Raw genomic sequence first — 9,043 nt, 5'->3', positions numbered from 1 at the left:
CACACACACACACACACACACACACACACACACACAGTCAAACACACACACATACACACACACACACACACACACACACACACACACATCCCCCAACATACAGAGACAAACAAACACACACATACAAACATACACATATACACATAAATGTGTACTCCAAACCACAAACAGAAAGTAAAACTGAGAAGTGTACAGGCGTAGAAAATAAACTGAACAGAAGGAAAGAAAGAGAAAATTTAAATTTAACCACTCTCTATCCTGTATTTAAAAAAAGCTTTCTATTAATCCTTTCCCCATAAAACTCAATAGCTGTTTACCGGTTGATATCGCAAACGTTGCAGACCCGAACAAAAAGTAGAGCCCCGTGGTGTATTCAAGCGGTCTTCTTTCTAATCATTTTACACTAGCATCATTTCAAAATCTTCTCTCAGAGGGAAAGACGCATTCCAGAGGCCTTGATTGTAAGTGCTACTCATGCTATTTTGTTCTTTTTATTCTAATGTTTTTCTTTTCATTGATATTGTGACTTTTTACCCTCCCATCGACATAATTTAGATAATAATCTAGGAGGCTGGCTTTGACCCATCCTGTCAGGGCTATCCCTGGATGAAAAGATAGATCACACAAGAAATGGCTGAGACATTTGATTAGAGATTTTTTAAAAAGACACCCCAGTCAGGAATCGAAATCGGGTCTCCTGTTTGCGTTGGTGAAACGCTTAACCGATAATATACTGTAGACACGCGGGTAATGTTACTCGTGTTGAATAAAGGTTATATTGCTCCTTTTTAAAAGTGTTACATTATCCAATTGCGCATTGCTAGCTTTTATCAAATTGTGTAGATAGTGGTGTAAAACATACACGTTAACTTAACTGTTAGTATTGTGTGTGTCATGCCGGGCTGTAATGCGGGATGATTCTAGTTCAAATCCACAACAGAACTTAATTGCGCTATACCCATGTACTCATTTCAAAAGTACTCGTGGGGCATAATTGAATCACGACACGTGGAATCAAACATTCGTCAATTTTTGGGTACCGGTATATGGATTTGTTTGAGCTGGGGGGGGGGGGGTCGCTTAGTGCCAGGGGTTAAAAATTAGGAAGAAAATGGCCGCCAAAGTTTGGTGACACCAAAACCGTGTGTAGTGTCTTTAAAACCAACAAGTTTACATTCTTTGTGCTTTTGGCCAATGTTTTTTAGTCAATTCCAGTCAGGAAGATTTTTCTTTTAGGCAGACATAAAAAGTATAGATCCCAACGTTTAAAAAAATTGATAAAAATCCCCAAAAGGGGCGAACAATTTTGATTTTTAAAATTGTATTAATTTGACTAGCGCCTGATTTCACCCCAACGCATCATAGTTGCAGATGGTTTACGCATCCATTGACCCAATTTAGATTATTTATAGGAGCAGGCAGCCTCTACCCAGCCTTTCAGGACAATGATATTATCGTTGGGCTCCGACTGATACAATGTCCCCATTGAGAGATGGAGAAAATCTACAAAGATACTTCCCAAACGTGGGTTGGTCTCATGTCTTCCGCGTGCGATGGCAAAGCACCTAACCACTACTATATACCACAAAAAACCGGTCCTCCATTGGTGACACACACACACACACACACACACACACACACACACACACACACACACACACACACACGCACACACCCACGCACACACACACACACTCACACGCACACACACATTTTTATATCCTCTATGATTCATAATTTGAAATGTCGTGAGTTTAAGTTGATCTTTGGGGTCCAAACTTGGGGGATGGTTTGATAGTATCGATCTAGACCCTTTTGAGAGAAAATATGTCCAATTCTTTTTAAAAAATATGAGGGAAAAGAGGGGAGTGCAAAAATCGCCCCGGCTAAGGTGACTCAGGCATCCTCATAATGTTCTTTTTTGACATAGTAAACTCCACACGAGGGTGACTTAAATCATACTACTACTAGTAATGTTGACATTGTGTATCAGTTCAGAATTAATATTGTTTATTGTTTTTCAACAAGGGAAGAATGGTTCCTTGCATTTCATTCAAAGCAAAACACATTTCAAAATTGTAAATATTACACTTGAAGAACCACAATCTTTTAAATCAAATTTTAACGAATTGAAATTGCAATGTATCCCCCATGATTAAAAATAACAATACCGCACATGCATGAAGTTGTTCCATGTAAATTCACTGCTACTTAACCAGATTTAATCTGAAGTTCTAAAGATTTGTTGGAATTTAGTTCAACGAAGCCTTCAGAGAGGTTCCGGGTTTGTCCCTGATTTTCAACGCCAGTCTCAGACTCGGAGTTAGAGGAAAGAAATTCCTGTTCTGATAGCTCTTCTTCGTTTGATTGTAACTGACACATGAAGACGGCCTTGCTTTGCCATTATTACAAATGCTCTTCCCGGGAACCACATCCATCCTTTTTTGACGAGGTCTCATTGCAGGAGCAGCTGGGTCTCCAAATAGCATTTCAAGATTCGAAAATACTTCCGACACAGAAATATTGTTACCGGTACAAATATTATTGAATGTCAGCCCTGCGCTTGGATGTGAGACATGGAACACATTTCAGACTTGCATAATAAAGAGGTTTCATGTTTTCTTGAACAAGAGTCTAAGAAAGCCACCGAGGATCAGATGGACAGACAGGGTCACCAAAGAGGAAGTGTTAAGGAAAACAAAACAGATCCCAATCAGAGATGGGGTAGGAAGAAAGCGGTGGTGATGGACTGGACATACTCTCAGGAAGTCGGGAAGCTGCATAACAAAGAAGTGGTGTCGGATTGGAATCCAGAGGGTAAAAGATCAAGGGGAATGCCGTGTGAAACATGGGGGAGATTCACATAAATTGACATGCAGAATGTGGGAAGACATGCAATAACATCAAGAGGCTAGAATAGGATACAGAAAGGTTGAAAGAATTTGTTTTGTAGCCTACACCTTGAGGCAGGGGGAGAAAGGTAATGTTGATGATGACCAGTATTATTACCTGCTATTTCTGAGAACTCTCAGCAGAATGTTCGCTTTTGAGAGTACATCATCAGAGGCACTGGTGTATACACGTGCTCCATGCTTCGATTTACAGTTCCGTGGCATGTTGTCTATTCAATGGGCAACTGGTCAGGAAAACATAAAGAAAAGAAAAACAAAACTTAAAAAACGGACAAACATAAAAGTGATGACTGGATACCACATATGAAAAAATTATTATAAAATATTTATTACAACTTGTCAAGTCAGTTTGTGACAGTAAGATCAAGGGTTATTAATGGTTTAACAAGTACCGGTACCGCAATCAAATAGGCATGGCGAGATCTGGGATCATAATTAACAAATGTGAGGCAGTGTGGTGGAATCAGGCTTTCGTCAAAATAATCAAAGTGAAGAAACTTGCGTTTTTCCGCAGGTTTGTGAATTTTTATTAAATTTGGTGTTTTTTTTTTATCAACACCTTTCAATCCCAATTTTAAAAAACTCATTTCTGTGTGGATTTTTCTGAAAAGCGTTGATTAAGGACATAAAAAATGTAAATTTTCAGTTATCACGGACTCTTAAACTAAGGAAATAACTAATCTTTGGCGGACATTTTCTGACTAATTTTACCTCTGAAAACAGGTGACCCCCACCTCCTTCTTTCGCACATATCTTGACTTGTATTTAAGATAAATGTATATTTTTTTCCATCCAAATAAAGACAAGTGAATAAGCTTTAAGATGATTCCTATAACTCTACATGCCCAAAAAATGACGAGAGCCTGATTCCACCACGCTGCCTCACAAATATCTACAGCCCGCTTTCGATCCTGTAAAAATAAACACGCATATTGTATTTGTTCCATATAAGACTCCGATATCTTGAAAGAAAAGATATATCTCGAAAAAACTACAAATTGTGTGCATGAAAATCACAAAACATCATGTTGTAAGTCCAGATACAGGCACTAGCTCAGGGTGCTTCAGTCACCCCAAACATGTCAAGGGACACAGGGGTAACTAAGGCATCCCCTATCAAAACCTTAACGTACATATTTTCTTTCAAATACACGAATAATTCTACTGCTCATCTGAGCATCCAAGAGCCCAATACTCACCTAAAAACATTTTGTACAATAAAATAAGAGGTACGCACCAAAGTTTGAAGAAATCTTGCCGAGGTCGATTGCAAATGCAGGCGGTAGTAGCCATTTTACAAACAAGCCTCAGATCTGCTCAAGATGTTTCTGTAGAGAAATTTTATGAAAATACACCCTTAACTGATTACTTTTTTGGGTAATGCATTGCAAAATTACTCAAATTTATTTTTGATATCGCAAAAACAGTCTTAAAATCATAACATTTTTCCAAGTTAGCCTAGTTGTCTTAGTCACCCCAGTTTACGGAAACCTTACTATAATGAGAAGAGCCTAAAACTCGAACACAGGTTCTTTCTGAAGCGAACCATCCACTCATCTGCCATAAACAACGAAGAAGTAAACAGGAAAAAAATACCCACAAATAAAATATACCTTGTGAACAAGACAACGTTACGTAATCAAGATATATTAGCATCAAACTACGATACTTTCGGCTGACTGCAAACCAGCTTCGCAACTGACAGCGGTACAATAATGACGCGAGGTTGTACTGGTGTAGCCTTTAAATACTTCATTAAATTGCTTCTCAGACGCGTCTCTTGTGGCTTATCTGAGACAGGTGAATGTCTAGTAGGGTTAGTTGTCGAGGGTAGGTGCAATTTTCGCAATTCGGCGAATGGCTACGTTGGTGGTTTCTGTTGCTGATATTATGAAGATCTGCCGTTGAGATGAAGGAAATTTATAGCTGCAGGCACCGTCTACGCGGTTTCTTTCTTTCCCTGTCTCTGTCTCCCCCCCCCCCTCTCTCTCTCTCTCTCTCTCTCTCTCTCTCTCTCTCTCTCTCTCTCTCTCTCTCGTTGCCCACGGGGCTCGGGTCGGCGCGGCGCTTTTCCCTTTCGTCAACCCGCAGCCACCTCCGAATCGTCAGCCACCCCCAACCTTTGACACGGGTCAAACTTCCATCTATTTATAGGTAGTTAAATCTACCGGAACATGTATTAGGCGAAGTGATGTGCAATGATAGTCGCAATAGAGAGATTGTTTTGGTCTCTCTTTACTCATCTGCACCACACGAATTTAATTGATGTTTTCCCCTGGACTCTGCCTTTACTAAAGTCTCGAATCTAGATCTAGTTGTAATCTAATTGCAGGTTGCAGATTTAATAAATTGCCGACAGAGAGAGAGAGAGAGAGAGAGAGAGAGAGAGAGAGAGAGAGAGAGAGAGAGAGAGAGAGAGAGAGAGAGAGAGAGAGAGAGAGAGAGAGAGAAGGGGGAGGAGTAGATCTTGCGAGAACTTTCGGGCAAAACAAAATGGTGACCCGCGTAGTTCGGTCGATTCGAAAAGTGAAAGCCATAGCATCTTTGTAGACGATCAAATTAGCTTACTTTTGTGCTATAACGTCATTTTTTTCTTTGCCTTTGTCAGTTTGATCATCCACACAGATAGAAAGTATTTCGAAATTAGGAAAAACAGGTCTTGTTTCACACTGGGTGAGAATAGCCAACGCTGGCAAGTCTCACCCGGGGTGAGAGGTCAATCGTAGGGTTTTTATTCTCACCCCGGGCGAGGATAGCAATAGCCACTTCCTTACTTAAATGATTAGGTGATTAAACTTGATCTCTTATTGACAATATAAAAGTCAATTTAAGCATCATTTCGTTAGAAAACAATGTGTTAGGTTTGCTAACTTCATAGACTTTGTGTTAAACAACACTCTTAACAAAACGAATCCTTACAAGCCTAGGCTTGGCCTTTGTAATCTCGAAGGTTTAGAAGTAGAAGAAGAAGAGTCTACTACTAGAGTCTAGTCCAATTTATTTAATCTCTGGAATGTACTGGATAACAACAGAAATCTGCAACCTGCCACTAGATTACAACTCTAGATCTAGATCTAGATTCGAGATTTTAGCAAAGGCAGAGTCCAGGGAAAAACTTCAAGAAATTCTCGTGGTGATGAGTAAAGAGAGACCAAAACAATCTCAATAAATAATATATCGCGACTATCACGGCACAACACTTCACCTATACATGTTCCGGTAACTACCTATGAATAGATGGAAGTTTGACCCGTGTCAAAGGTTAGGGGTGGCTGACGATTGGGAGGTGGCTGCGGGTTGACGAAAGGGAAAAGCGCGTCGGCGCGGCTGGCTGTTGTCTTGTGGTGGTGACTGCTGGCCGTGTTGTGTTTGTGTATGGGTGACGTCTTCCACGTGATGTCTTCCATTTAAAAAAAAACCACGTTTCCCCTTTGCTCTCAGGTCTCTAAGTTCTTCTCTTTGCCGCGGTGTAAGATCACCGGCGACACTCACCTCCTGCTCCTTTAGTTCCTCTCTTGCACCCAAAACAAGGAATTTGTCTTCCGCATATTGGAATCTTGCAATGATAGGCCTGGGGCGGTCCTTCTGCCTCTTGGGCCCCACTCTATGTACCCGTGTGAAATCACGATCTTCCCAGCTTTTCTCCGTCACTTTTCCAAGTATTTCTACTACCTTTGTTCTTGCTGTATGCGGCTCCTCCCTCAAATCCTCCGGCACACCATAGAACATTAAATTTTCCCTCCTACTGTACCTTTCTGCCTTTTCCATCTCCCCTTCCAATCTTCTAACGTTATCCTGCAGTGCAGCACATTTCGAGTCAACTTCTTCTATATCAAGACATTGCACGTGCTGCTGTTCCTTAATTTCACAGACTGAATTTTTTATTGAAGCTATTTCTATCTCGAAACGCTCCAACTTTGCTCTAAAGTTCTTAATTTCATTTTTAATTTCAGAAAAGTTGTTCTCACTGTACTTTCGAAAGGCTTTAAGCTCCTTTAGGATCTCCAAGCTTATTTCCCTTGACTCGTGATTTTCCATGCTTTCGGAACAAACTGTGGGCTACTCACAAAATAAAAATGTCGGACTATTTTGCTCTTCACTTCACAGATAGCAGAAGGGAAATTCGACAAACACTCGTTGTTCACAGACCGGACAAACACACCAGTTGCAAATAAATACTCTTCACAACCCAACACTCACTGTCACACACAATATCGACACAATATCTGTCGGGAATTTAGAAACAACCAAGAAAATCACAGACCGACACAAAACACAGCTGCACTCTTGCCAGATCAAAAGCAGTCAGCATCTCTGCAAGAGGTAGAAGGATCCTTGCATTACTCAGAACTTTCAGTTTGTCGTTGAAAAATAATCTGTTCCGGTTGGGTATTGTCGACAGTAATCGTTGCCTCCAGTGTGATGAAAAGTATGTAGAAAATGAATTCCATGTATTGTTCAGATGTTCACGATATAATGAAATACGAGAGCAGCTTTTACCAGAGTGCGTCAGACTTCAGACACCCGAAGGCCAATGTCTAAGCTCAATGGCATATTAGTCTGTACAGATGAAGTCCATTCTAAAAAGATAATCTCATTCCTAAATTATGTTGTTATACGGACACGTCTGTCCTAGGGAAAAGGTATTCACTCGCATATGTAACTCTGTATCTACTGTAATGGGTACTATTTTATATGTATATGTGTATGAAAAAGACAATGGTATTCACTTCTCAGAGTGAAACATGTCCCGATTTCTCTCGCTGCCTCATTCATAGCACTGTGTGGAAGTTCTATTTCTATTTGATCATATGAATGTATGTATGTATGTATGTATGTATGTATGTATGTATGTATGTATGTATGTATGTACGTATGTACGAATGTACGTATGTATGTAAGTATGTGTGTGAGCAGGAGTGTGTATGAGTGTATGTGCGTGCGTCACGTGCGTGTGTGCGTGTGTGTGTGCGTGCGTGCGTGCGTGCGTGCATACGTGTATGTGGGCGTGCTTGTCCAATTTATATTAAACATCCAATGTCCTGCACCAATGTATGTAATTGCCGAACCATATGTTAAAATATGTGGATGTATGGGCCAAAGGCCTTTCAAATCAATAAATCATTTTGAATCTTTGAATCTCTCTCTCTCCCTCTCTCTTACTTCCTCTCTATTCTCCATTTTTTTCTCTTGATTTACAAAGGGAGAAATTTTAGTGAATACTGATACAGCGTGCGCAGTTGCTTATTCGTAGAAGAGAGAGGGAGGTGTGGGTGGTGGTGGCTTTGTGCTTTGATCTCCTGAATACACTCCTATTTTTTGAATGTACAGACGTGTGTGGAAACGTCTCAACAATGAAGGGATTGACGTCAGGATATACCCAGATTTGGTTTCGTCAAAACAAAATACTTTGGTCCCACACGGACCTCGGTTTAAGGTAAACAACATTCCGTGACGCTCTCACAGATTGTAATTATAATCTCAAACAACAGAATACACGTCATATCAGTAACGAACTCCTGCGTGTCAGTCAGGAAAAGTATTAGTGGTGAGCAACAGTGTTATCACATTATTTCAAACCGATTCCCCCCCCCCAAAAAAAACCCCAAAAAAAGCCGAACCATTGTACCGAGTTTTGCAGAATTATTATCTTATATACTTTACTTTATCCTTCCTCTTCTTGTACCTCTTGGGTGTAGAGGGGAGAAAGGGTTTTCTGTCTCTAACAAGCTGGACGGTCTGGCTGTGTGGAATCATCATCATCATCGTGTACATTATGTAGTATACTTGTGTGTGTATGATTAGTGATATTGCACGATATTACTGTTTGTGTTGTATTATTTATTCTACATTTTGTGTTCTGAGACAATGCCGCTCATGTTGTTAGGGGTTTTGCACCTTGCACAACTTCAGGGGTCCGATGTTGACAAAAGTATGAAATAAATGGAGGCATTCCAGTGCAAAGTATGCATAAACAGTCTGACGATATGTTACATTATTTCTGTGTGCAAGATCTAATTGTTTTACATACCGGCTTCTTCTTCTTCTTCTTCGTCTTCTTCTTCTTCTTCTTCTTCGTCTTCTTCTTCTTCTTCTTCTTCTTCTTCTTCTTCTTCTTCTTCTTCTTCTTC

General features: G+C 40.2%; 1 protein-coding gene and 1 long non-coding RNA gene across 2 annotated transcripts in view; one reads left to right on the top strand and one right to left on the bottom strand.

The window, feature by feature from the left end:
- Positions 1-333: 333 nt before the first annotated feature.
- Positions 334-9,043, top strand: part of LOC101853020 (regucalcin) — a gene marked incomplete in the record, with an annotated part of 23,128 nt that continues 14,418 nt past the window's right edge. The window contains 1 exon segment of the mRNA XM_013086082.2: positions 334-461.
- On the bottom strand, positions 1,691-4,854 carry LOC101850499. Its single transcript, XR_220772.3, has 3 exons — positions 4,526-4,854; positions 4,150-4,240; positions 1,691-3,136 (listed from the first exon to the last, which is right to left on the bottom strand). It is a non-coding gene; the product is annotated as an uncharacterized LOC101850499 (long non-coding RNA).

The sequence above is a fragment of the Aplysia californica genome, unplaced genomic scaffold, assembly GCF_000002075.1.
Source record: "Aplysia californica isolate F4 #8 unplaced genomic scaffold, AplCal3.0 scaffold00433, whole genome shotgun sequence".
Classification (NCBI taxonomy): Eukaryota; Metazoa; Mollusca; class Gastropoda; order Aplysiida; family Aplysiidae; genus Aplysia; species Aplysia californica.
The sequence above is the reverse complement of the archived record's forward strand: the minus strand, read 5'-3'. Positions and strand labels throughout refer to the sequence as shown.